Source organism: Panthera pardus, unplaced genomic scaffold (genome assembly GCF_024362965.1).
Source record: "Panthera pardus isolate Hobbes unplaced genomic scaffold, ASM2436296v1 HiC_scaffold_7, whole genome shotgun sequence".
Taxonomy (NCBI): Eukaryota; Metazoa; Chordata; class Mammalia; order Carnivora; family Felidae; genus Panthera; species Panthera pardus.
Window position 1 is genome coordinate 75,382,103 of NW_026527002.1, and position 27,075 is coordinate 75,409,177.

Genomic DNA, 27,075 nt, shown 5'->3' on the forward strand with positions numbered 1-27,075 from the left:
GATTGAATCCAGTAACATCAGCAACCATAAAATGTAGCAGTGACAAAGGGCAGGTTAATTGCCTGTCTGAGCCTCGGTGTTTTGCTTTCTTTCTTTTTTTTGTTTAAAGGGTAACAATAGGAACCTTACTCTTTCCATAAGAATTGTCGTGAATATCAAAGATAGAATTCAAAATGCTAGCTAACTGACAGCTGAATCAGTTTCCACCGATGACAAAATTCTTTTAAGAGCATTTTCACACTCACATAAACGGTCTGTGATGCAAATATTGTCATCACTCTGTTTTCCAGATGAGGAAACCAAATACAAGAGTCCCAGTTGACGTAGCCAACAAGCAGCTGAGATATAACTCATCCCTTTGTCTTTTGATTCATGTGCTCTGTCTCCAGAACCATATTGTCTCTCCAAAGGAAGGATCCTCAAGTGGTAGAAACTCAGATGTCAGGGCAGACATAGGGTCTGGTAGCCTTTCTAACGCGCCTGTGGTTACCTCACATTGACCGGATCGTCTACTGTTGGAGATGTGGAAGCGGATAAAATTCCCAAGAGCTGGTTCCACTTCAATACTAAACTCCAAGTTCTTGGGACCGGACAAATTCTCCAAGTTATGAGAAATCCAGGCAACTTCAATTTTTTCTTAGGTATGAGGAAAAACATTTCATTTTTTCCCCTTAAAAATCAATATTTGGTCCTTGTCTGGAGCTGCATATAAATCCCCTCTTAATGTCTGATTCAATAAATTGACTCTATCCTTCAAACTTTGGGATGGCCTCAGGCTACCAGAGTGTGAGAAATGCCTTCACGAATATCAAAGACACAGTAATTGTATCTCTCTAAATGTTAAGACTAAAATAGCTACTACCTTGGGGGAAGAGACTTCCTTGCTCTCCTGTCTCCTTGCTAGAGGCCATGGTGCTACCTCGGGCTAATGGACTCGTCTTTTCCTGGAAGGAAATGGGAGGTCGTGTAGGCCTGGAGCCTTCCAGGAAGATTTTGAGCTCAGAATGTGATACAGCACATACTTAGAGTTTTCTGTAACACTCAGGACCTCATCCATTGGCATTTTATCTCTTGTCCTAAGGTCTAAGAAACTGCGAGCAGATGAAACATTTATTTTATGGTCTAAAAGATTGGCCAGTATCTTAGACAAGCCAATTCCTTAGGAAAAAAAAAATAATGCCAAGAAAATGCAATTACATTTAGCTGGAGCTAAAACCCCACACAATGCAATAATGATACCGGCATTTATTTTTCATCTTCCTTTGTGCCAAATACCACATGTGCGTTTTGTAGCCATTATTTCATTTATGTCCCGTAGTTTCTATACAAACCTTCTGTTTGCAAATTAAGAACAGAGACTTTAGAGGGTAAGTAACTTGTCTTATGGACCCATGTTAAGTGAATCCTAGAGTTGAGATGTGAATCCTTATTGTCTCTGATTTCATACGTATCACTCTTTCCCTTCACCATTATTATCATTATTTATTGGTAGTAGTGATCATTAGTACCTTATCTTTTGTGACAGGTGGCCTCTAAGATGGCCCCAGTCATTTCTGCCTCATGGTGACTGTGGGCTGGACCCAGTGACTAACTTTTAACAAATGAAATACAGCAGAATTATGGATGTTACTTCTGAGATTGGGTTACGAAGAGGTTGCAGCTTCTGTCTTGAGTGCTTGCTCCCTTCCCTTGTCTCTCTCTGGGTGAAGCAAGATGAATGTTGGAGAGGCCCATATGACAATATATGACATGAGCACATGACCTGCCATAGGAGTGGGCTGGGAAGCAGTCGTCCCCCAGATGAGCCTAGAGGTGAACACAGCCACAGCTGAGCATTTCACTGCACTCTTGTGAGAGACCCAGAATCAGAACACTCCAGCTAAGCCATGCCCAGATTCCTGACCCACAGACACCGTCAAATAAATACATAAATATATTATTCTTAGCCACTAAGTTTTGGAGTCACTTATTATACAGCAATAGTAAATAGTAAATAGTAAATAGCAAATTTACCAATTTGATAAATACCATTTATCAAATACTCCTTTTTTAAAATGTTTATTTATTTTTGAGAGAGAGAGAGAGAGAGAGAGAGAGACAGAGCATGAGTGGGAGAGGGGCATAGAGAGAGGCAGACACAGAATCTGAAGCAGGCTCTGCACTGTCAGCACAGAGCCCGACATGGGACTCGGACCCATGAACCAGGAGATCATGACCTGAGCCAAAGTCAGACACTTAACTGACCGAGCCACCCAGGTGCCCCTCAAATACTCTTAATACTAACACTGCTGTAACAATAGTCATTACTTTTTAATATTTTACAATGTAAAAAGCACATGCTAGGTGCCTCATAGGTAACAACTCATATTATCTTTTCTTAAATTTTTTTTTTTCAACGTTTTTTATTTATTTTTGGGACAGAGAGAGACAGAGCATGAATGGGGGAGGGGCAGAGAGAGAGGGAGACACAGAATCGGAAACAGGCTCCAGGCTCCGAGCCATTAGCCCAGAGCCTGACGCGGGGCTCGAACTCACGGACCGCGAGATCGTGACCTGGCTGAAGTCGGACGCTTAACCGACTGCGCCACCCAGGCGCCCCTCATATTATCTTTTCAACGATGCTGTTGGGTATCCATATTTTATAGATCAAGAGCAGATGCACAGAGAAGTTAGGGCACTGGGTCCAGGGACTCATACATCTGAGCTCTATTTCTAAGAGTGAACTTGTAGGTGGTCTGCAAGAAAGGCCATAGTGAAAGGAGCCAATTGTGTCCCAGAAACCACCCCGCCATCCCTTGCTTGTGCTGTGCCAAGGGCAGGGCTGGGCCCCACGCTTCAGGCTGTAATTGTCGTGACTAGGTCTTCTCCGCGGGTCTCTTGTCCTCTCCGGAACGGTGGCTACTTAGAGAAGACGGTTTCCTCTGTGGATCTCACTCTCAAGTCAAGCTGAATGGATGGCGGAGCATATTCTTCCAAGGAGGGAATTGGAAGTGGCCACAATGGCGAGAGGAATCCCATGAGACCTCATGATATCTGCCCTTGGAGCTGGCACGCTGATATTTGTGTCCAGGTCCCATTGGCCAAAGCCAGGTCTTGAAGGATGAGATGTTATCTAGGCAGAGAGGAGTGGAATGAAATTTTAGGAGGAGTCAGCATCGCGAAGGCGGGAACTCCCGTGCATTTTTGGGGGGGCTGCATGGCAGATGGGGAGTGTGTACATGGAATGATGAGAGATTCTGCGAGGGAGGTAACCACCCACGTGAATGATTAAACCAAACCTCCTACTCACACCTCTCCCTCACCCCTGCAATCTGGGGAGCCAGAGGGAAGAGTCTAGGAGGAATCGTTTAAAAGAAGGACAACTTTGTTGAGTTTGGTGGTCATGCTTGCTGAATTCACTCCTTTAATTTATTCTCTCAACACACGGTTTTGAGCCCCTATCGTATGCTAGGTAATTAGCCAGTAGGGCGGGAGGATATAAGCCCAACAAACGGGATGCAGGTCTTTGCCCCAAGGAGCCCAACATCAAATGAGGAAAATACATGCAAGCAAACAGTAGAATGCATGGTACCAGGTCCTGGAATAGAGGTGAGTACAGAGTGCCGGGGAGGAGTGAAGCAGAAGTGAGGGAGAGTTGCTGGAGGGATCCTGGAGGAAGTGACTGACAGAGAGCCCTTGCAGCTGAGGAAAGGTGTGCCAGGACGTGACAGCTGCCAAGGGGAGGGCGTTGCAGCCAGAGAACACAGTGCGCAGAGGCACGAGAGGTCAAACGTGTCGCGAGAGTGATCAGCCCGGTGATCCCGACCAGGAGGTGGGGTCAGCGACTGAGTGGCAGCAGTAGAGCAGGAGCAGGTGGGAAGGACAGCCGTGTCCCCCTCTGGCTTCCCACCCCTCCGCCCCAGGATTCTCCTTGCGGCCAGTGCTCCTTGCTTTCCCTTTTGCCTGTGAGTTTTGCGGCTGCAGCCGAGTCCCTGGAGTTTTGATGCACCTTATGGCTGATGGTCAGCATCTGATGTGATATTCGGTCCCACACTTTAAGGCAGTTATGAGGCCCGCTGAAGCCCTCTCTTTATCGGGTTAAGTAAAGCCAATTCCTTTCATTTTTCCTTGGGGCTTTCGTTTTATTAGAAATATTAATGAAAAATATAGTTTTTTTTTTAAATGCAAATGTCCTCTTCCCTGGGCCTTATGACTCTTTCAAAGGTAAGATTTTATTTTAGTCTTGTCTCCAACATGCAAGGTCGGCCCGAGGGGGTGTTAGGAGGCCTGAACGACTCAGGAAAGGGGAGCCTTGAGGCAGGGGAAGGTCATCTACGGGGCCGCCTGCGAGGTCCTTGCGATAAGTGATTCTCCATAATCCTCCCCAGCATCTTCAAGGGGGACCCCTCTCCCCATTGGCAGAAAAGCAAATGCAGGCTCAGGAAGCTATGTGTGATTCACATAGCTAGGGAGGGGCTCAGAGGTCTGAACCCACGTCTGTCTGAACTCAGATCTAAGTTCTCCTCCTTAAACCTTGCTAACTCTCCTTCATTTGTCCAACAAAAGCTGATGTAGCTTCGAGTCACTGGCTGCTGTCAGGAGCTCACAAGTATGGGCCGAACAGTTGCCGAACAGCAATCATCCCGATGGCGATGGAACACATCCATGGCCATCGCGACCTATATTGCTTTCCTTTTGACAAGAGGCCGCCCAAACCACTTTCATTTTGTACCTCCCCAACCTTCTGCAAAGATACCAGGGCTGTGATAAATATTTATTTTGGAGAGAGAGAGAGAGAGAGAGAGAGTGCGCGCGCGCGCGCACAGCGCGCGCGAGCAAGTGGGGGAGGGGCAGAGAGAGAGGGAGACAGAGAATCCGAAGCAGGCTCCAGGCTCTGAGCTGTCAGCACAGAGCCCCACGCGGGGCTCAAACTCACGAACCGCGAGATCGTGACCTGAGCCGAAGTTGGACGCTCACCCGACTGAGCCACCCAAGTGCCCTTGTATTCGGTGACTTTTGAAAAAGTAGGTGAGGTCACAGGACCTGCAGAAAGCAGCCTACTGAGAGCAGTGTGGGCTAATGGAGAGCTGAAGTTCAGGAGCTGTGTGATCTGTGGTTAAGTCACTGACCTCTCTGGTCCTCGAAGTCCACATCTTGTAAAGTGAGTATAAAAATAATTCCTACTTTGCATCCTGACACACTCCAACAGGCTTGTGAGGCCAGCAAAGAAATCTCAGCCCACCTTGGACCGGAGAAGGGACAGAGCTTTGAGTCTTTCTTTCAATGGGCAGCACCTGGGCACCTGCCTTCTCCGCTTCCCCAAACTGTTCTAAAAGGAAAGTAAAGAAATAAAAAAAAATATGCATAAACCCACAGAAAGGAAGGTCAGGAGAGGTGATGACGTGAGGTGAGAGATGACAACCAATGTTTAGACATTTAAAAGCTGGCGAAAGAATGAGTAAAACTAAGGGAGCCTCGCAATAGAGAATAAGTCGCGTTGTTTCCGGGAGACTCAGAAGCGCCCTGGAATTAGAGGCACGAGGCGCAGAGAAAGGTGAGGCTGAACACGAGGCACTGGTGAGTGTGGTGAGTGTGCAGGAGGACCAGAGACCCCCTTCCTGGTGCCGTCCCACCCACACGGCCAAGTCAACATATCCCCCTCCCTGGAAAACAGGTCTATCCCACTCTAGACTCCAGTCAGCAGGGAAAGCAATTCGGGGAATAAAGGCGCCAACACCCACACCTCCTCCATTGTTGGGGTCCAAGAAGGTGGAGGAGACTAACTGTCCCAAAAGGAAACCCCCATGGACGCCGGCATCCTCAGTCACCCAACATGGTTCTGGAACTGGACTCGATCATCCGATTCTCGCAGTGGAGAGACACAGCTGTTCAACCAGCCCCGTCCACCCCCAGAGAACTGTCAGAGCCCCCAGGGTCCCTTCCTTTTTAAGTATGAATGGACAAGGGGTGCCTGGGTGACTCAGACTTCAGCTCAGGTCATGATCTCACCGTTTGTGAGTTCAAGGCCGGTCCAGCTCTGTGCTGACAGCTCAGAGCCTGGATCCTGCTTCAGATTCTCTCTCTCTCTCTCTCTCTCTCTCTCTCTCTCTCTGAGAATAAATAAACATTAAAAAAGATAAAAAATAAATAAATATGAACAGACCGGACAGAATCGCCATGCACTCGAAGAAGACCCGCAATGGGAAAGAGAAAAGCTAAAAAACAGACCAATAAAGTAACTGGGGGTAAAAAGAAACAAGAAAAGGAGTAGCATCAAAAACAGAAAACAAACACCAACCCCCAAAAGCCCAGCTAAAGCAGAAGGTTTGGCTGTGCTTTGGGAGCCCCTGAGGTTTAAAAGCTCCTGACGCCCCAGGCTTATCCCAGACCCACTGCATCTTGGAGCAGTGGGGTGGGGGGGGGAAGGGGGTGTTTAGGACCCAGGGTCTTCCCAGACCTCCCCACATGATACTTAAGTGCATGCAAGGTTGAGACCCGCTGGGCCCCCCAAAAAACTGAAGACATACAGAAGTAAACAATTTCAAATCCTGTTAAGTGTAATGTAGGGAATTTAGCTCCAATGATAATTAGAGACAGACAGAGAGAGAGAGAGAGAGATCTAGGCAGTCCCAGGCAGGAGGGCTTCTCTGAGGAAGTGATATTGAATCTTGTACCCAAAGAGAAAGGATCTAGAAAGAGTATTCAAGGAGGAGAGAGGACAGAAGATCCATGAGGCCCAGAGAGGAGAGCTCTTGCCTGGGCCTGGTCCCCGGGGGCTGCAGGGTAGTGAGCCTCTGTCTTAGGTATGCAAGGGGCTCCTCTGGGGATTGTAGAGATGGCTTTACAGATGAAAACCTGGAAACTTGGTTTATACTCTGGAGAAGGAGAAGAAAGAAGGGCGAGGGAAGGAAAGAGACAGAAGGAACCACACTGGAGGAATGTGGAGGCAAAGCTATGGAAAAGGCTGAGGGACGTCCCCCCCCATTCTCTCCTTCTCCTCCCCTCGTCCCACTCCCTCACCTTTCCTCCCCCTTTCTCTCCCTTCCCTTCTTTTTCTTTTAACAATTAGCACATCAAATGGGAAATTTTAAGGGATCTGGGCCTCTGTGGTGCCAGTCCCCTGACTCCAGCAGGCCTCCAGCACAAGCACACCTGCGCGGGCTCTGGCTACTGCCGGGCACTACCTCTGGAGAGATTCACGAGAGCGCTGTGGCTCCCACTCACTCCCATGCCAAGTGGACAGAGCCAGGCCCGGAGGTGAGCTAACCCCGTAGACACAGGGGCTGGCAGTGGACGTGGCCAGCAGAGCATGTGCCTGTTGGAAACACACAGGACTTACAAAATCCAAGATTTACAGAAGGCCACGCCACCCGTGGAGGGGTTCATCTCTCCCCTCTAGTTCCCCCAGGGCCCTGACTTCTCTCTCACTCAGCTCTTTGTGCACATTCTCTCTCAGTCTCCAAACGGCAGCCAGACAATCGTCTAAAAAGATTGACACGATCATGTCTGTCTCCTGTGGAAAATTCTTCAGTGAGTCGTCCGTGTTGGGCAGGTGAGATTCACATTTCTTTCCTGGCCCACAAGCCCATGCGGGCAGGTGCACCTGTCTCTCTACGAGCCTTGCCCGCCTCTCCCTCCCCTCCCTCCAGCTCTCTCTGCTCCCTTCCTACTGTCCCTACAAGCGCATGTGGGAAGTACATGCTTTTCTGAGTCCAATAATGCTCTCAAATTACTTAGCCTCTTGGTGTTTCAATTTCCTTGTCTGTGAACTTGCAGCTGTGACAGTCTGTAAGGATTGTGTTGGACCTCTTGGGCTGCCACAAAACCCCAGACAATGTCTGGAAATGTGTGGATGGATCCTGAAAGGGGAGGTACTATCAGAGGTATTGTGATACATCATCCGGCCTTCCTCAACTCTGCTGTGAAACCCTGAAACAATGCATTGTCCAGCTGGGATGCCGTATTGGGCTACAGAGGAAAGTCATGTCCTAGGTAAGCTTCTTATCTCTATGAAAAGAAAGAAGGAGAATAGTAATTCTTAAAACTAAAATAATCTTATCTACTATAAAATTACTCTAGGGCCATCATTAAAATGTTTGAAACCTTAAAAAAAAGTCAAAGAAAGACATATATATATAAAGCTACCCTTGATCCCACCTGCAAAAGGTAACCATTATTAAGACATGGGCTGTATTCGTTCTAGTTGTTTTTCAGGGCATAGACTTTTAGTTTCCTGTTTTCTTTGGTAGTTTTCAATAGTGATGATCAAACTGCCCAAAACATATTATCTCTGATTTTCTTTTTTTTTATTTACTATTATAAGCCTGTGCTTCTGTGTGTTTGACAGTAATAATAACTAGTATTTATAAGATGTTCACTACCGACTGGGAACGACCTTGAGAATAGTATGTAAATTATCTCCTCTCATTTCAAAATCATCCTACAAGGTCTGTGGATATTATCTGCAGTTTGGAGTGGATGAAGTTGAGGCTCAGAGAGGCTCAGTCACATGCCCGTGGTTTCGTGGCTTATAGGTGGCGGGGCTGGGTTTGAAGAAAGGTCTGACTGAAAGCGGAGCGCCCATTCCCTACCACCTGCCCCCTGCTCTGGTGTCTCGTATGCGGGGTCTCACAGCGCAGGTCCAGAAGAGCACATAGGGAGCTGGGTGTTGCAGAGTTCCAGAGAATAGCCCCACTTGGTTTCCCTGGTTTCCCTGGCTCTTTCTTTCCTCCTACATTCCCTCTGGGTAAATTCCAAAAGGAAACATTCCTTTACAGCCCTCCTTTTCTGCTGCCTGTATTGAAAATTAGAGCTCAATTAATGGTAGGTAGTGGGGCTGATTCGACAGCATGGTGCTTTTACAATTATTGATTTTCTGAGAGTCCCTTGAAAATTTCACTATAGAGGTGCATAGACATTTTCTGGATCTCTGGTGGCCCAGGCAATGCCTTCGATGTGGTCATATCGCCTGCTGGTGTCTGTTGTCTCTGGTCTTTAAAATATATCTGGCCCTTCTCCACCCACATGCAAAGGATCAGGGACAAAAGCCAACTGCAAGTCAAAGTTCCTGTCGTGTGTTCAGGACAGTCCCAGGACAGGCGACTTGTCTTGTACCTACTCTCTAATGACCCTCGTTCTAAACACACACCATCCACCACCGCCTTGGTTTATTAGGAGTCCTTTTGTTGAAAGTGACAGAAAAAAACAACCCAAATGAGCTTAAGCCAATAAGGAACTTATTAGGCTACATAACAGTAAAATATAAAGCTAACTTCAGGCACAGCTGGATCCACGATATCAGACAATGTTCTCAGGGCCTATCTTTCTCCTGGCTTCAGCTCTAGATAGCCTGTTCTGAGAGTCAGAGTGGCTGAAGCCATCCCAGTTCTGGGTCTAAAAGGAAAGAGAGAGAGCTCTTGCCCAAATTAGGGTTAGGAAACTTTTCCCTTTTGGTAGTAAGAACATGTGTTATGTAAGCACAGCTGTTGTCTGTAACTCCATTTGTATTTTGAGAGAGCAGTAGAATTTGCTTAAGCTATGGCCAGGACCTTCCCTAAAATGTTCTGGACTTTCCGGATATGGCATCATAAGTTTGGGATCTCAAGGAGCTTTCTAGTTTGATCTCATTGCTCTGAGGGAAGAAGGAGAGAGAGAGAGAGAGAGAGCGAGCAAGGAGGAAGGGTAGGAAGAGAGGAAGAGGGAAAGAGACTCGGAGAGACCAAGCTTTTACTCTTTCCAGGCTTCAGGTGCCTGACTCATGTCCTTACATTTAACCCTCCCGGTGACTGTGAGGGGGAATCATTATCATTTTCATTTCACACTGAGGAAACCAAGGCTTGGCCACGAAGTCGAAGAGCCTAGATTCGAACCCATAACTGCCGATGCCGTAGCTTATGCTCTGAACAGTGGATTTCCCGCTACATGGGAGACTCTTGGCTTGAAGAGCAGCCTCAACAGAAAAGTGGTTACTAGCTTCAAAACGCGACGATGGGATAAAGATGTGTGGGCCAAGGGTGGGCTGGACACGTTATTTACTCTCCATGCTTGGGCAGCTCGGGGGCTGAAAGGTGGTGCCTTTCATGACGTTACCAGGAGAACAGGCATCTTTGGGGACCGTCAGGAGCAAAACTGGGTGCATGGACTTTCTAAGCAAAGGCAAGTGTTGAAACCTAGGAGGGCTATCTTGGGCTCATTTTTACAGACGAGAAAGCAGAGCCCGCAAATCACAGAGCTTTCTCACCCAAATCTGTAGGATTCTGAAGTTCATGCCCTCTTTTCCTTCACAACATCCTGCCTCCTGAAGCCTTTGGATTCCAGTTCTGGAAAGTACAGCTCTCCGTGGGGGCTGGTGGGCAGAGGTGGGCATTGCCAACAGCACCCGGCTGCCAGCACATTAGGGACACCGCTTTCTCAAATCTGTTATTCCCAGAGACATCTTGTCCTCGCTTCCCCATATGGAGGCTCCCTCTGCTCCCAGCCCTGGGGACTGGGCAGGAAGAGGGGTGCTTTCCTTTTGCCAAATGCAGGAAACTTCTGCAGATCTCAGTATTCTCGTTCCCATCTAAACTGTCCCATGTCTGTTTTTCCTTCACCCAGATCCCTGTTGTCGCGTTCATTTGTCCATCTGTTCTGATAACAGTTTATTAGTTGTTGCTTGAATTCACTTCACATGAATTGAGCAATAACTCTGGGCCAGGACCTCTGTTACATGTTGGGATGAAGCAAAAAGGCACACACTCTCTGTTTTCAAGGAGCTCGCAGACCACTCTAGAAGGCTAAGAGTCTCCATTATCCAATCAAGAAAGTATCGGAAGCGCAAGGAAGTCATGGCTATTGCCGCCTGGGAATTGAGAGCCAGGGATATGGTCTTGGATGAAGAGGTAGCAGTGTTGGGCAGTTTATCCATTTATCTGCCTGTGACTCACTTGTCTATGCATCCAACAATTGTGCTTAAATCCATCTGTGCCTCACGGGCCCTGACTGCTCAATGTAACGATTTCCCAAATATTTAGGGTTTTCTGTGGATCAGCTTCTGCGCCAGGCAGTTGGAGGAGGACTGCACATGTTTACTTGGAACTTGGGCGTCTCCTGAAGTCTGGTTCCTCATGCTGTTGAGCATAAAAGTCACCTGGGGGTTAACAATACAGATTCCCAAGCGTACTTCTAAAAATCTGCATCATTGAGTCAGGAGAGCAATCCCAGAACCTTCACTGTTATGAAGCACCCAGGCGAATTCAGATAGAAACATTGGGGTCTAGTGGTCTTGAAAGGCGAGAAGTTAAGAGTAAGTAGCAATACAGCATTAAAAGGAAAAAGTAGAGACCCAGAAGTACAGACATACAGGGGGGTGTTTAGGGAAAGGAGAGCTCTTATTACTGGATAATAGGGTGAATGGGGTTGGGGACAAACGGTGGGCAGCGTGAGTTGAAAATTCTGGAAGGTGGATAGAAGCTAGATTTTGATTGCAGGGTCAGGAACGATGAGGAGTTTCAGCTTTATCTTATAGGCAACTGCAAGTTGTAGAAGGTACTTTAAGGAGTCAGGGTTTTAAAACAAATGTTTTTTAATGTTTATTTTTAAGAGAGAGAGAGAGAGAGAGAGAGAGAGCACGAGCGAGCACAAGTGGGGGAAGGGCAGAGAGAGAGGCAGGCACAGAATCCCAAGCAGGCTCCAGGCTCTGAACTGTCAGCACAGATCCCGACACTGGGCTCGAACTCACAGACTGTGAGATCATGACCTGTGCTGAAGTTGGACACCTAACTGACTGAGCCACCCAGGTGCTCCTTAATTTTTTTTTTTTTTAGTGTTTATTTATTTTTAAGAGAGAGAGCACGAGCAGGGAAATGACACAGAGAGAGGGAGACACAGAATCCGAAGCAGGCTCCAGGCCCTGAGCTGTCAGCACAGAGCCTGACCTGGGGATCGAACCCACAAGCCGTGAGATCATGACCTGAGGGAAAGTCGGACACTCAACCGACTGAGCCACCCAAGCTCCCCAAGGTGTCAGTGTTTTAAAATCCCCATGAAGTTACACAGCTGGGACCTTACAGTCTTTTCCCAAATTTTTACGAGTTTTAGTGTCTCGGTGAATGGCAGTGTTCTTCATTCGGGAGAAGTAATGTCTACCTGTTGGGGCAATGTCAGGACCTGAATGAGATAAAGTGGCACACGGACAGCACTCAGTAAACAGAAGTGGCTTTATTCGTACTGTCATTTGGGTGGGCATAGAGGTGGTGATCATTCCTGCCGGACACGTGGGACCCCAGGGACAAGATGAGAGGGGCTCGGGGCGTTAAATGTAGTCAGAGGAGCTAGAAACCCGGGCGCATTCTTGCTCCCAGGGCCCGGTGGTGAGAAGATGATGAGATAGAAGAAAGTCAGAATTGGGGGGCACCTAATCTACGCTGGGCTGTTTGTACACAGGCTCAGCCAGTCTTTCTGACGTGACTTTAGACTTCATAGTGATGAGCCTTCCTGATGAGAACAGCCCCAGTAAAAAAGAGATCTGCTCCCAATGCTGGCCTTTACGCTGCCCCCTTCTCTCTGTTTACTGTCTCCCTGCCCCATGATCCTCCCCTTCCTTCCACACCTTTCCTGGCCGCAAACCTGTTCCAGCCAAGGTCCCCCAGGAGAGCTGGCTGGTGCACACAGTCTCTGAGCCCCTGGAGGGCAGGATGGCCTCCTGGGAGCCTTCCCTGCCAGCTGGCCTCCAGAAGACCTACCTTTTCCAGCCTTGGCCACCTCTTCCTGGCAAATGCCCTGGGCTCTCTTTCCCCGTCGACAGGGTTCTGGGCTCTGAGAACAGCATCCTCGCTTTTAGGGTCTGCTTCTCTCACTAATGAATGAGTTGGGTGGGTGCCTAGAAGTCTATTACAGCTGTTGATTCATTAATTTCTTTCCCTCTCCCTTGTCCTAGACTCCAGAATAATCACATTTTGATGTGGTGGCTGCACCTGGGCGATTCAGTGAAAGGGGGAAACCTGGATGCAGGGGGCAGGGCGGGGGTGGGGAGCTCCCGCTGCGGGACGTTCGGTACAGTCGCCCTTCCGCCCCTCCTTTCTCCGGATTCGGGGCCACCTGTGGTGGGCCGAGCAGAGCAGGTACAGTGTCAGGACATGGTCCTTGCTCCTGTGGAATCCACGGCCCCGTGAGAAGTCCAGGTGAACGGGTGCACGAACGCAGGCATGAGTGAATACCTACCATAGAACACGGTCGGTGGCACCTAGATGCCCTGGGCGTGCTCCCCTCCCTCAGCCAGGACCTGTCATGCCTCAGAGAACAGCCCTTGGGCTACTGGAGATGTTTTGCTTCTCATGCTCAGGGGACTGGAAGGGACTGGGCATTTAGCTGCCCTTAGTCTGTGACTGTGAGCCCAGCTCCCTTGTCTCAGGTTGGGAAAACTCTGAGCTCACCCTCCCCAGGACCTGGCCTGGAATCACACCCACACTTGCTCCTTCTGGCCCCTGTCTTACCTCCCTTAACTCCAAGCAGTGTCTCCTCAAAGTGCGTTTATAAATGACCCCTCACGTACAAGTTCTTATCTCAGGGTCTGCGTTAGGGGAGCCCAGCCGAAGACAGTCACAGCCAAGCATGCAGACAAGTACATAAATAAGAAGGAAGGAAAAAATTCCAGAAGAGGCGGCATCCTAGCCCCATCCTGGGGAATGATTAATATTCCCAGGAGGAAAGACCCTATAAGGCAGATTACTATTTCCAACTGTGTATTCTTAGTATTTTCTCTTCTTTTAAGTTTATCTATTTATTTTGGAGGGAGAGAGAGTGTGAGCATGAGCAGGGGAGGGGCAGGGAGAGAGAGGGAGAGAGAGAGAATCTCAAGCCAGTTCTACACTATCAGCACGGAGCCTGATGCGGGGCTCGAACCCATGAGCCGCAAGATCATGACCAGAGCTGAAACCAAGAATCGGACGTTTAACCGACTGAGCCACCCGGGTGCCCCTGTTCTTAGTATTTTCCCTTCTGAGTCCCACCTTCTCAAGGTCAACACCGGAGGTCAATCTCCGAGGCTCCCTGGAAGCCTGGCCACAGGTGACCTAGATGTGGCCAGTCCATCTGACCCCCCATCCCCATGCTGGACTTTCCCAGGAGCAGGAGCCACAGGAGGCAGGGATGGGGTCTCTCTCCCTCTGGCTGTGCTGGCAGCAGCCGTGGTCTCTTCCTCGGACCAGTCCCACTGGCACGAGCCTCTCCTGCAAGCCAGACCTGAGCCTAATCCTCAGCTGTGACCATTTGCATAAACTCTTCTTCCGCTGAGTTATTCAGCTTTCATCGTCTGCAATCAGGTTCAGAGGGAGAGAAGGAAGGAAGGGATCCAGACAGGGAACAGTCTGGAAACAGCGGGTGCAAAAGCCGAGAGGTGTGTGAGAGAGAACCGGCAACACAGAGGGCAGCTCAGAATTGCCAAACCTGGGGATGCATGTCCAGGGACCAGATTACTGTTCATTGTTCCGTGCTTGTCCCTGACTCGGCCATTTTCTCCCTGTGTGACCACAGACGAGTGGCCCCTCCGTAGGTTCCAAAGCAACATGTAACAGGGCTCACTGCGTGCTCCTTGTCCAGGGCAATTCCCCCTCTGAGCTGCGAGTTGTGAAGCTCAGCCCTCACCTGTGTCCTTAGCTCTGGAAGGGCAGGAATTCTGCTCTGTGGCCAGAGAAATTCCCATCTTTAAATTTTTTTTTTTTTACGTTTATTTATTTTTGAGATAGAGAGAGACAGAGCATGAATGGGAGAGGGTCAGAGAGAGAGAGACACACACAGAATCCGAAACAGGCTCCAGGCTCTGAGCGGTCAGCACAGAGCCTGACGTGGGGCTCGAACTCATGGACCGCGAGATCATGACCTGAGCTGAAGTCGGACGCTTAACCGACTGAGCCACCCAGGCACCCTGAGAGATTCCCATCTTTAGATGATTAGGTGGATACACCCTGTCCAAAAGATGCTGCAAAGAGTCCTTAATTCTCCCCTCACGTTGCCCTTCCGTCCGTGTGTGGGATGGATATTGGGGTCACCTTCCTCTTTCTCTTCTCTACTGTCCCCAGCTCGTGCAACGCCTCCGTGTTCCCCTGCCGTCCTGCACCTGCACCTTCTCACTCACTTCCCTTCAACCAGTTCCCTCCAGCCTCCTCTCAACGGAGCTGGTGGCAGGTGAGTCATGGAGAAGATTCAAGCCCTTCAGTCCCTTCCTAGGAGGAGGGTGTACGGGGCAGGACTGGTTCCGCAACATGTGAGAAAGCCAAGGGGATGGTGACTCAAATGAGGTGGGGCTCGCTTCTCTCTCATGGGAGTGTGCCCTGCAGGGATCAGTGCAGGGTCCGTGTGCAGCAACCCGGTCATCAGAGACCTGGGTTCTTGTCTGGCCATTGTTCTGCCCAGCTTGGCTTGCAGCTTCATGGTTCTAGAGAGCTCTTTGGGCTCCAGCCATCATGTTTGCATCCTTGCCAGCTTGAAGAAGGAGAGGCTTAGGAGGTACACCCTCTTCCTTTGAAGACCCTCCTGGGAAGCTCCAGAGGACAGCTCTGTGGTCAGAATTTAGTCACACAGCCACGTGTCAAAAGGGAAATGTAGTCTAAATGTTGGGCGTCTCATGCCTACCTAAAAGTCAGAGGTACCCCTAAGGCCGGAGGAGAGAGTAAGATTCAGGGCCAATTCAGTCTCTACCACGGTGGGGGAGGAAGGATAATGTTCTTCGCTGATCTAGCCTCAGAGTGAAGCATTCACCCAACAGAGAGGCTTTTTCTTGCTCATGCTAACCAGCTCTTGCTATGTGCCTGATGGCATCATGGAGACAGTTCCTGGGTCTCTCCCCCAGTGACTCGAGACTTAATCCGTTGGCTTGGCTGGGTGTTGGCCAGGTTCTCCACTGGGGTTGGAGGCGGATGCGAAGTGTCCTGCACCAAGAAGCATTTGGAGGAGGGTTGAGGAAGGAAGAGGCAAAAACACATCTTACCATCTTGAGAAGTGATCACTGTAGTCCTTCCACACAGCAGCCCAACCTGCCCTCCTTGGCCTTCTGGGCACCTTGGCTCCACATACAAAAAAGCCGAGTGCACTGTTCCCTGCTCCAACCCAATTCCTGACTGTTGTTTTTAATCTGAGTGAGGGGGATGGCTTCTCCCTCATCCAAAGCATAAACCTAGGCACACCTTCCCTCCGCTCTCTTCCTGAGCCCTCTGTCCGCCCAACTCCCACGCCATTGGACACCAGGTTATGTCTGTGGTATCTCCACTTATTAGCTTCCCGGGGCTGCCACAACAGAGCGCCATGAACGGGGTGGCCGAAAACCACAGAATGCCATCGTCTTTCAGTTCTGGAGATGGGAAGTCCAAAACCAGAGTGTCAGCAAGGGTTGTCCCTCGCAGAGGTCTGAGAGTAGGGTCTGTTCTGTGCTCCTCTCCCAGTTTCAGGGGACTGCCAGTGGTCCGTGGCCCTTCTTGGTTTGCAGATGCATCACTTTGATCTCTGTCTCCATTGTCACGTGGCATTCTTCCCTGTGGGTCTTCACGTGGCCTTGGTATAAGGACATGAGTCATTGGATTTAATCCAGTATGACCTAATATTCAGTTAACTGGTCACGTCTTCAGAGACCCTATTTCCCCATAAGGTCCCATCACTCAGGGCTAGCACTTGAACATACCTTTTTTTTGATAACACTCTGCAATGACACAGTGGAGTCTCCTCTGCCCTTCCCTTCTGCCTCTGGTCTGTGAGGCCTCTGTCACACACCGCCTGCACAATTCTAAGAGCCTCCTGCCAGGTCTCAGTCCACAGCCTCTCCTACAACTATTTTATACTCCATGAGCATTTCATTCAACTTTTCAAGGCACGTGTGACCATGTAGCCTCCTGCGGAAAACCCCGTGACGATGTTCACTGTCAAGTTCAGCATGAGGTTCAGTCCCTTCTTTGGCAACCAGACTTCGACCCTGCTGCCCGGCATATACCCTCTCCTGTTTCCCTTGAGCCTATGTTAGGTCAGTTGCTCATCATGAGACTGCTCTTCCTTCTGAGCCAGCCCCTGGTGCAGACATGACTCCACACCTTGTTGAGGGTTCCCTCCGTCTGAGGTGCTTTCCACCTTCTCCAGACAGCCATCTCCGTCTCAACACCAGAGCCCGGTTGTGAGGCCACCTGCCTTCATCTCAACCCCGAACAAAGCAAAACGCGATTCATACATTTTCTGGGTTCCCCTGAGCTGTGGGCTTCCCTGATAAAGCTAATGCTATGCACTATGAAATGAATGCCCATCTCTGTCTGGCAAAGCACGGGCTCCTTAATTTCAGGGACTGAAGCGCACTCATTGCTAAATCCCCGCTTGACACATGACAGGCACTGTGGATGTTTAGGGTATGAATGAATGAGCAAATGGATGGGTGGATGAAGAGAGTCCTGAGCAGTTTGGCCCATTCAAATCCTACGTTTACAGCACAGATTCTGACTTATGTGGTGCTGATATCATTTGTTACCACTTTCATCATTTTATTCAACATACAGTCATCACACACAGGTCCAGTAGATCCCAATGTAGAAAAGTTACAAGACAAGACACAAGGTGACAGTCTTGGGCAGCTCAGTGAAAGCAAAGATAGTCTGAAATTCCAGCCACTTCTTGTTCACTTAGAACAGTGTGAACAGGGCCCAGTAGCCAGGGTGATTTGGAAGCTCCTGGGATTCACTGATGAGAAGTTCTGGAAACCTCCCAAGGGTGAGTGACGCAAAGTTTGAGCACTCTCTACCTCGTGAAGTTAATTGATTCAAAGTCCCAGAAACCTCAGGAGGCTAATTGCTGGCAAGAGCTACGTTCGCTTCCAGCCTTCAGAGGTCTGATAAGCAAGGGGAAATATTCATGACCAAAAGTGTTCATGAGAGAACTAATGGATTGATTGAGGGGAAGGAAGGATAATTAAGGTGTTGGAAGAGTCGTCAGCAAAAGGCTTGGAATTCAGCTCCAGTGAGATCAAGGAATCAGGGAGAATAGAGATGGATATACTTTCTAGGCCCTGCATGCCAAGAGCAGAGGTCACCTGATGAAGTTTAGAAGGAAAAATTGGAGTTTATTAAGAGGGACGTTTTCTCAACTTCACAAGCCCCTGGAGATCTCCTGGGAGAGAATATTTCAAATTGAAATTATATTTTTTCCTTTATGAACATGACTCATTCTATCTAACATTCCCCCCTCCTCTTCCAATAACTAATTTTCATTTTGGCTTTTCCAAGGAACGCTTACAGATATTTTTAGATATTGTCTCCATGAAGAAGCTGAGGTATGGAGGTGAGGTGGCCTAGCCTGGGAGACCCAGCCAGTTTGCAGACTGCACTCTTCCTGTTGGCCAGTCAAATCCCTTCCAACTTATTCTCAATGAGACCACCGTTCTCAGAATGTTATGGCTCCAGACAGGAATATGTCTTTTTTTATAATGTTTTATTGAAATCTGGTATACCTATAGAAAAAGGCATATATCATAAGTGTGAAAGTTGGGTGAATTTCACAACCTGAACATACCTCTGTAACCAGCACCTGGATGAAGAAACCGAACATAACAGCACAACGAAGCCTCTGGTGCCCTTGCCAGAGTGACTGCTGTCCTAATTTCTAAATTAGTTTTTCTGCCTTAGATATATTGAATAAGGCGAGCCCTTTTGCTCAACATTATGTCTGCGAATTTCTTGCGTGTGGTTGGTAGGTTGTTCCTATTGTCAATAGTATTCTACGATATGAATATGCCACAATTTATCCATTCTACATGGATGGGCGTTTCAGTTGTTTCCAGTTTGTGTTTACTACAGATGGTACTACCACGGAACACTTTCCTGGTTCTTTGGGTAAAGATATGTATGCTGTTCTGCGGGCTTCACGCTAGGAAGTGGGATCACTGGGTCGTGGGGTGAGCCCATATCTCCCTTTCGGTAGACGATGCCAGACCGATATCCAAAGGGGTTAGACTATATATCCCCCCCCGGCAGTGCATGACCATTCCCATTGCTTGAACAGCTTAACATTTGCTATTTTGCATTGTTTTAGTTTTAGTCAGTTTTGTAGGTTGTAGTGGTATCACGTCGTAATTTTAATTTGAATTTCTTTATGACTAATGAGGCTGAGCACATTTCATATCTTTATTACGTCCTTGGTTAGTGCCTTATCAGCTGAGGCTGCTATGACACAATACCACAGGCTGGGGGGCTTAAACAAGAATTTATTTCTCACAGTTCTGGAGGCTGGAAATTCAGGATCAAGGTGCTGGCAGACTCAGTATCTCATGAGAGTCCTCTTCCTGGCTTGCAAATGGTCACTTTGCTGTGTGTGTGTGTGTGTGAGAGAGAGAGAGAGAGAGAGAGAGAGAGAGAGAGAGAGAGAGGTCTAGTCTCTTCCTCTTCTTATAAGGACACTAATCTCATCATTAGGGCCCCACCCTCATGACTTCCTCTAAATCTAATTACCCCCAAAGGCCATCTCATCACATTGGGGGTTAGGGGTTCAACAGATGAATTGGGGGAGGGACATAAACATTCATTCCATAACAGACAGGAAAGGGCCTAGTCTACCTTCTCTGGGCACCAAAGTCTTGACTGCAGTCGTCAATGGGAACCACCCCTTCCAGTTAGCAATCCATAAGTGAATTTGTAGTAATTCTTCAACAGAGGAACACAAAAATGTAAAATAACTCATCAAATTACCTTTAGGAACATCAGACTCATCAAATGACCTTGACTCAATTTGCTAACATTTGTTTAGCCTTGACTCCTCACCAAGGTGCTGGGTGGGAGTCTTTATTTTGAGCCGTACCACAAAATGGACTGAGTGCAGCTTGTTAAACAGGGAAATTAAGTAGATACCGTGTACGTGTCCACAGGCAGGAATATGTGCATTTGCAGCACGCACTGCACGTGCTCCATTCCTAGTGCTGGCTCCCTCTCTTCCCCATCTGTTCTCTGACCCCACTCAGCCTCTTCCATCCATCTATCCATCCATCCATCCATCCATCCATTCATTCATTCGTTCAACACAGCATTGGGCACTGTCTGACGCTAAGCAGGATACAACAATCAACAGCCCAGGCAAGGTCCCATCCCCACTGACCTTAGTGTCTACATTTTCATAACTGTAAGAAGAACAAAAGTGCATAGGAATGATCACAGAAGCCAACCCAGGCGCAGCACATCTGAATTTTCCAGGAAAGCGTAAACCTGTAAACAGCCAACTCCAAATGAAGCTAGATTTAATCTCACTTTCATGGTGTGGGAGGTGACTCATCCGCCATCCCTCCTCCCAAACCTCTTCCCACTAAGCCAGGGCTCCGCTGTGGACATAGGTCTTTCATGACTCTAAATTCATGTGCTTTTTGTCACAGCAATGAAGTAAGTACTGGAACAAAATACCGTTTTGTTTTCTTTTTAATATGAAATTTATTGTCAAATTGGTTTCCATACAACACCCAGGGCTCATCCCAACAGGTTACCTCCTCAATACCCATCACCCACCCTTCCCTCCCTCCCACACCCCCATCAACCCTCAGTTTGTTCTCAGTTTTTTTTTTTAATTTTTAAATGTTTTTATTTCTTTTTGAGATAGAGACAGAGCATGAGCAGGGGAGGGGCAGAGAGAGGGGGAGACACAGAATCTGAAGCAGGCTCCAGGCTCTGAGCTGTCAGCACAGAGCCCGACATGGGGCTTGAACTCACAGAGTGTGAGGTCATGAGCTGAGCTAAAGTTGGACACAAAACCGACTGAGCCACCCAGGCACCCCTGTTCTCAGTTTTTAAGAGTTTCTTATGTTTTGGCTCCCTCCCTCTCTAACCTTTTTTTTTTTTTCCTTCCCCTCCCCCTTGGTCTTTTATAGCAACGTGGATGGAACTGGAGAGTGTTATGCTAAGTGAGATAAATCATACAGAGAAAGACAGATTCTAAAATACCATTTTAAGGTGAAGTCGTGTTCACAGGAAGAGAAGTGACTGATTGCGGGGAAACAGTCTTAATGTTTGTGAGGACCTGCAGGCAATTATTTATGGAGTTCTTGGAAATCTTCCTTTGCTAATGAACAACACAAGGAGGGAACTCTCATAGCTCATCTCCAATGCAAGGTAACATCATATTTTTCCTAATCAAATGCTTGGGGAAAATAGGTAAGTTTCATTTTTAAGAGCTGTAGGATTTTAGAGGTGGGAACTTAACCCAATCTTGGGAGAAGGAAGCACGTTCTGTGTGGGGACCCATATGTGTTATAAATCCATAAATGGAAGGCAATATCCTCTCTGCAGTCCCGTTCAAATACCATGCTGTTTTGTAGTTAGAAGAAAAAAAGCTTTCCATTGCTCAATTTCCTCTTGGACTTCACTAATTCGAGTGTTTCGTGAATTGGGTCCTCCAACCCCTCCCTCAGAGACCTGCCATGACTCCACTTTGTCCAAAGAATAAAGTGCCAACTCCTTAGAGTCACATCTGAGACCCCCAAAGACTGACCTGCACCTGCTTTTCTGCCATAACCACCTGCTGCCCCACATGAACATGGGCATGGCAGAAGGGCAGCTAAATACTATACTGGCTGGAAGATTCCTTCTGGCTTCTAGTCACTGTACCTTTGCACGGGCCCCTCTCCCCACGTGGGGCAGCCTCCCCAGCACATTTGCCATTTATTTTTTTTTCTGCCATGCTTTGTTTGGGATCTTTCCTGTGTTTCCCTCTTCTGCTTGTAATCTGATTGTGAACTCTCCGAGGAAGGCGTTTCTCCTCTATAGGATCCAAATAAAAATGTCCCGCAGCATGTTTTGGTAGGAGCGTCTGGGATGGCTACAAAGCCAGCCAGAACGGAACTTTAGTCGGGGGTTTTGACCTTGGGAGAGTTCTTTGACAATCACAGAGCCTCAGTTTCTTTATCTGTAACAAGAGCACAGTAATGTCTTGTAGCTCTTGTGAGTATTAATAGGCCAGAAACCTGCAGTATTTAGCACAGTGCTAGCAGGTATTAGTGGCCGTGGTGACTTCTTCACTGAGACCCTGCATAGAAACGGATTACGAGTGCTCTGGGATGTAGTCATTTACCTATAGTACAATATCCAGAATAAAATTTTACATTTGTATTTATTTTATTTTTTTTAAGTTTATTTATTTTGAGAGAGAAAGAGAGAGAGAAAGACTGAGGAAGGGGCAAAGACAGAGAGAGAATCCCATGGGGCATGATCCTATGAACCATACGTGAGATCATGACCTGAGCTGAAATCTAGAGTCAGACACTTAACCAACTGAGCTACCCCGGCGCCCCTACATTTGTATTTATTATTATTGCTTATAAAGAGGAAAAGCATTATAGAACAGAAAGTGGAGGTGTGGCATGTGGGTGCCATACAATTTGAAAATTAGACAGAACCCCTGAGCTGAGAAAACACCGCTATGCTCAGAGAATCCAGATTCCAGTGACTGGAGATAAAACTCTGCATTGGGGGAGCAGGAATTTTCTCCCTCATTCTTCTTCAGGCTTGAGTCTGTAGAAGTGGCACTTCGCTGAGGAACCAGGGAGCGCCGATGCTTTGGAGGGTTTTCAGAATGTTCTCACGGGGCTGTGAGGGTGGGGGGCAAGGAAACCAGCCCGAGAGCACGTTAAAATCATCAGTGCCTGGGGCCTCAGCCAGGCGGGGCTTTTGGTCTCGCTGGAGGAGTTTTGATCATCCAAAGGCAAGAACCCTGCCATTTTGCTAGCTTGGGAAAGATGTTAAGGGTTTCACCAAAGTCGAAGCAGAAATAAAGACTTTCGTTGCCTGACAAGGAAGAGTGACCCACAGAACTGAAGACGGGAGATTTGCTCTGCAGGGGCGTCACGTCTGGGGGCAAAATTGGGAAACTGAGCAACTTTGACGGTGGCTCCCCACACCCCGTTTAGAGGACACTGTCAGCTAATCTGAGACCAAGCCCGTGGGAAACTATGTGCTATATTATTCGATCACTGTGGGGAAGGGTCTCCATCCCACGTACCACCTTCATTGTGGATTTCCATCATTGTAAGTCGTGCCCTTGATGCCCCTGCGATTTAGTAACTCATTTAATAAATGTGTTTGTTCCTGCCAGGCTGCATCCCATAAAGAATGTTAAGTACCTACCCAGAAGCTAAGGCATAAAGAAGAATTAGAAGGGAGCAAGTAGAAATAAAAGGTAGAGAGTTACAAAGAGAAGTAAAGATAATGTAAGTGAGAAAGGCACTGAGGGTACACCTAGTGCTTTCATTGAATCTAAAATTTGTCTCTTGGTTGGGAAAACAGAATAAAAGACCCGCTCAGTGACATAGTGTTTACCCTCTGGGAGGAAACACGTGCATGTCAGCACAGGAAAGGCTCTGGGACGTCCTGCAGCAGACAAGAGCAACAACAGTACAGGAAGGCCGTGTTGTAGCACATTGCACCTGTTAGCCTCCTGATGACCCAGCATGGAGTGCTGGCTGTGGTCAATGTGCACTTGGCACCTCTGACCCCTCCTAGTTGTGTATCTTCCTGAAATGCAGAGGTTGGGACTCTGAAATGGCCTGTCCATACCTCCTACACACAGGATTCTAGTTAGGAAAAAAGTGCCACCAGCAAGGTGCCCTGTGGTGAGATGGGGAAGGTTGAAGCTATGCTCTTGAGTGTTGGCTGTTTTTACTATCCAGTGGGCCTGGTTGTGGGGCTGCTGGTGTCCAGTGACCGACTTTGGGCACAGGGAGGCTGGGGTGCTGGGGTCAGTGGACTGACTTTTTCATAGCCAGGCCAGTGCAGCAACGGCATTGGAGGCTTCCTGGGCATGGCCCAGGCTCTTCAAGCATGGCCCAATGAACCCTCACTTTTCTGATTGTGGTTCAGGTTGGCAAGTCAGTCCTGGCAAGTCAGTTCCGCTTTCTTTTTCTTCTAGGACTCACTCCTGTAGGCACAGCCCAGAATTTTCTCCTCCAGCCTTTTCAGGGAATTTTGTCAATACCTAAATTCCCCATGTTGAATCCTTTCCACTTAGAGAGGATTTCCACTTTTCACATTGTTGTCTGTGTCCTGCATTGAACTGCAACCGACCCAGGCAGGTGCCAATCATTCCTATTTCGTGATGAAGAAACCAAGTCACAAAAAGCCTAAAAAGTTTGCAAAGTCACAAAGCTAATAAATAGCCAGGCTGAGACGCATATTTGGTTCAGTCAGGTGGCAAAATCCACTCTCCCAGCTACTTAATTTTGTTTGACTCAGAATTTTCCAAACTAAGGGATTCCAAAAACTTTCTATGCAACATTGGTGGATAGTCTATGGGAATAATTTTCAACAAGACCACCTTCAGACACTGTTTCTTTCAGGTAGTACATTCTGGCCAGGCGGGAACTGGCTAAATCAGTGGTGGGAGAAGAAAGGGGGTGTTTCCTTAACTGGAATCTGGAAAAATTGGAGCTTAGGAGCTGGGCAGAAAAAAGCACAGTCTCTTCAGCACAGCCCAGGAGCCTTGGATGGGCAGAACATGAGGTCATCGTGGTGTATGTTTGAGGACAGGACTAGCAGCACGTCCTGGGGGTCCTTAGTCACTTTTCTCCATCTGTGAAATGAGACCAACCATGCCATCGACTCACTGGTATTTTGTAATGGGATGTTCTCATCAGAATTCTTCCCGTTGTGACCTCAGAAGTCCAATTCAAACTAGCTTTAGCAAAAGACAATCATTTGGTTTTCAGCCTCCACCTCACACCCTCATCCTGTCTGCTAACTTAGGGCAGCATCATTGTGTTGGTCCAGAACTCTCTCATCCTTCAGAGCAGTTCAGGGGCTGCTTTCTTCTTCCGTGGCTCTGGGTCTGAAGTAAGTCCATTCACCTGGAAGCCTTAACTCTGAAATCTGGAAAGAAGAGACAGGGTCTGGTTGATCTCTTTCAAGAGGCATCTGGACACGTGCAGATGAACTCCCTTCTCCCCAGAGCTCTGCATGCCCAGAGGAGGAGCGGACTTTGTTAAACTACGCACACTCATGCATCAGCACACATGTAACCACACGCACATGCACAGTCCTATAATTCATGGGACATTGGAGATGTCCCATGGAGATGGGCTTTTTCTTACTGAGGGTGGAGGTTGTTAGGAAGGGGTTTGAGGGGAGAACAGAAAAGGGGGCAGATGTGTTGGCAAAAGGGGCAGAAGATCCCTTCCCCTCCCCCTAACCTTGGTCTTGGGAGTTTCGGTTATAAGGATAAGACTGATGTAAATCAATGCTCAGTGATAGAGGAATTCTGAGGAGGGCCACCTGTTTCCCTCCTCTTCTAGCCACCCCTTCACACCGGTTGTGTCTGCTCTCCCTCCGTCCTTTATACCTTCTGGGATTCATGGTCATTATGTTTATGGTAAGTGCTTCAGGAGTTTGCAGAGCTTGACCCAGGCAGGAAGAGCCATAAAGTCTTATGCTACCTCTGGGAAACTGGCCCACACTGGTGCCTCGAACCTTCTTGGTGGCCTCAAACCTCTGCCAACTGGCTGGCTGGAGCTGGGGCCTTGGGGGCTCCATGGCAGAGAGATGCCTGATTTCCAATCAAATTGGAACATGCACTAGGACATCTGAAATGAGGGAAAGAAACATGCGAGCATGGTAGGGTGGGAGGAGCACCATCCTAAAAGGAAGGAGACCTGAGCTTGCTCTGTCATCTGCAAGTGGTATGACCTTGGACAAGTCCTTTTGCCTCCCTGGGCCTGGATCTGCTCCTCTGTGAGATGATGTTGTGGTTGGAATGACTGAGGTACAAAGTGCCCTTCAACCAGAGGCAGGAGAGATTTCTGTGAAATAATGACTCTATTTTGGACCCTTCAAGAACATAGCCTCCTCCAGACTTTGCGGAGAGCACCTGAGCTTCTGGATCCCTACTTCTGAGTCTGTTTCTCTGTCTCAGGACACCAGGCCAGTGCACGAGTCGGGAGGCGTTCACAGGACCTTGCAGGATCGTGGGGCCTGGTTATTAAGCAAGGACTCAGCACCCCCTGGAATACTCCTACAGTCCCACATAGGCCTTGCCACACATCTCAGTGTCCTACACTATATTTACTCAAATGTCTCCTCATCCAGACTGTGACTGATATGAGGAAGGAGACCAAGGGGAGTAGAAATATCAGCGTGCCAGAACTTTAAAAAGTTTCCATGGTCTGTCTTGCCTGTGGCACTTGGCTTCCTTTTGCCACAGTCCTGGGCAGCCGTGTTCTTTATTTCTGAAGGTGAGGTTACCACCTCTCCTACTCTCTCCGGCAGGCAGCACAACAGTCCCCCAAAGGTGTCCGTGTCTAACCCCCAGAACCTGTGTATACGGTAGGTCACATGGCAAAGAAGAACAAAGTTGCGGATGGAATTGTTTATGAATCCGCTGACCTTAAAATGGCAAGATGGTTCTGGATGATCTGGGTGGGCCCCCTGTAAATACAAGACTCTTTAAAAGTGGAAAAGAGAGGCAGACGAGAGGGTGAGAGGTGCAACGCAAGAGGAACCGGCCCCATCGTTGCTGGCCTTCAGGGTGGAAGAAGGCGCCACGAGCCAAGGAATGCTGGACGGAGCCCCAGACGCTGGAAAATGCAAAGAAATGGATTCACCTCTAGAGCTTCCGCAAGGAACACGGCTCTGAGACACCTTGATTTTAGCCCAATGGGGCCCATTTTGGATTTGTAAACCGCTGAATTATAAGATGATAAAGGCGTGTGGTGTTAAGTTGGTGCACTTGTGGTGATTTGTTACAGCGGCCACGGGAAACTGATACACTCTTCCTGCCCTGCTCCTGACAGAGCCTGGCCTTCCTCTTCCCTCTGCACATCCCCTAGCATGAAGCAGTAACTGGACAGAACTACCTTTGGGCCATCCCAGGAATGGTGCCCTCTGGGCCTGGCCATCAGGGCTTCCTTCCTTCCCATCTTGCTGCCCGCCCTGGAGAGTACCACCATCACCCAAGGCTCACAGAGTCTACTGCTGTGTCTGAGTCCCGCCTCCCACCGGCAACCCGACAGTTTTGGACAGAGGAAAGTTTTGTCAGAGGAAATCTATAGGTTTTGTTTGTCACAACTCATTTGCCTTTCTCTCGGTGTCACCTCTCCAGATTCTCCTTTTCTTTTTTTCTTTTCTGCCTAAG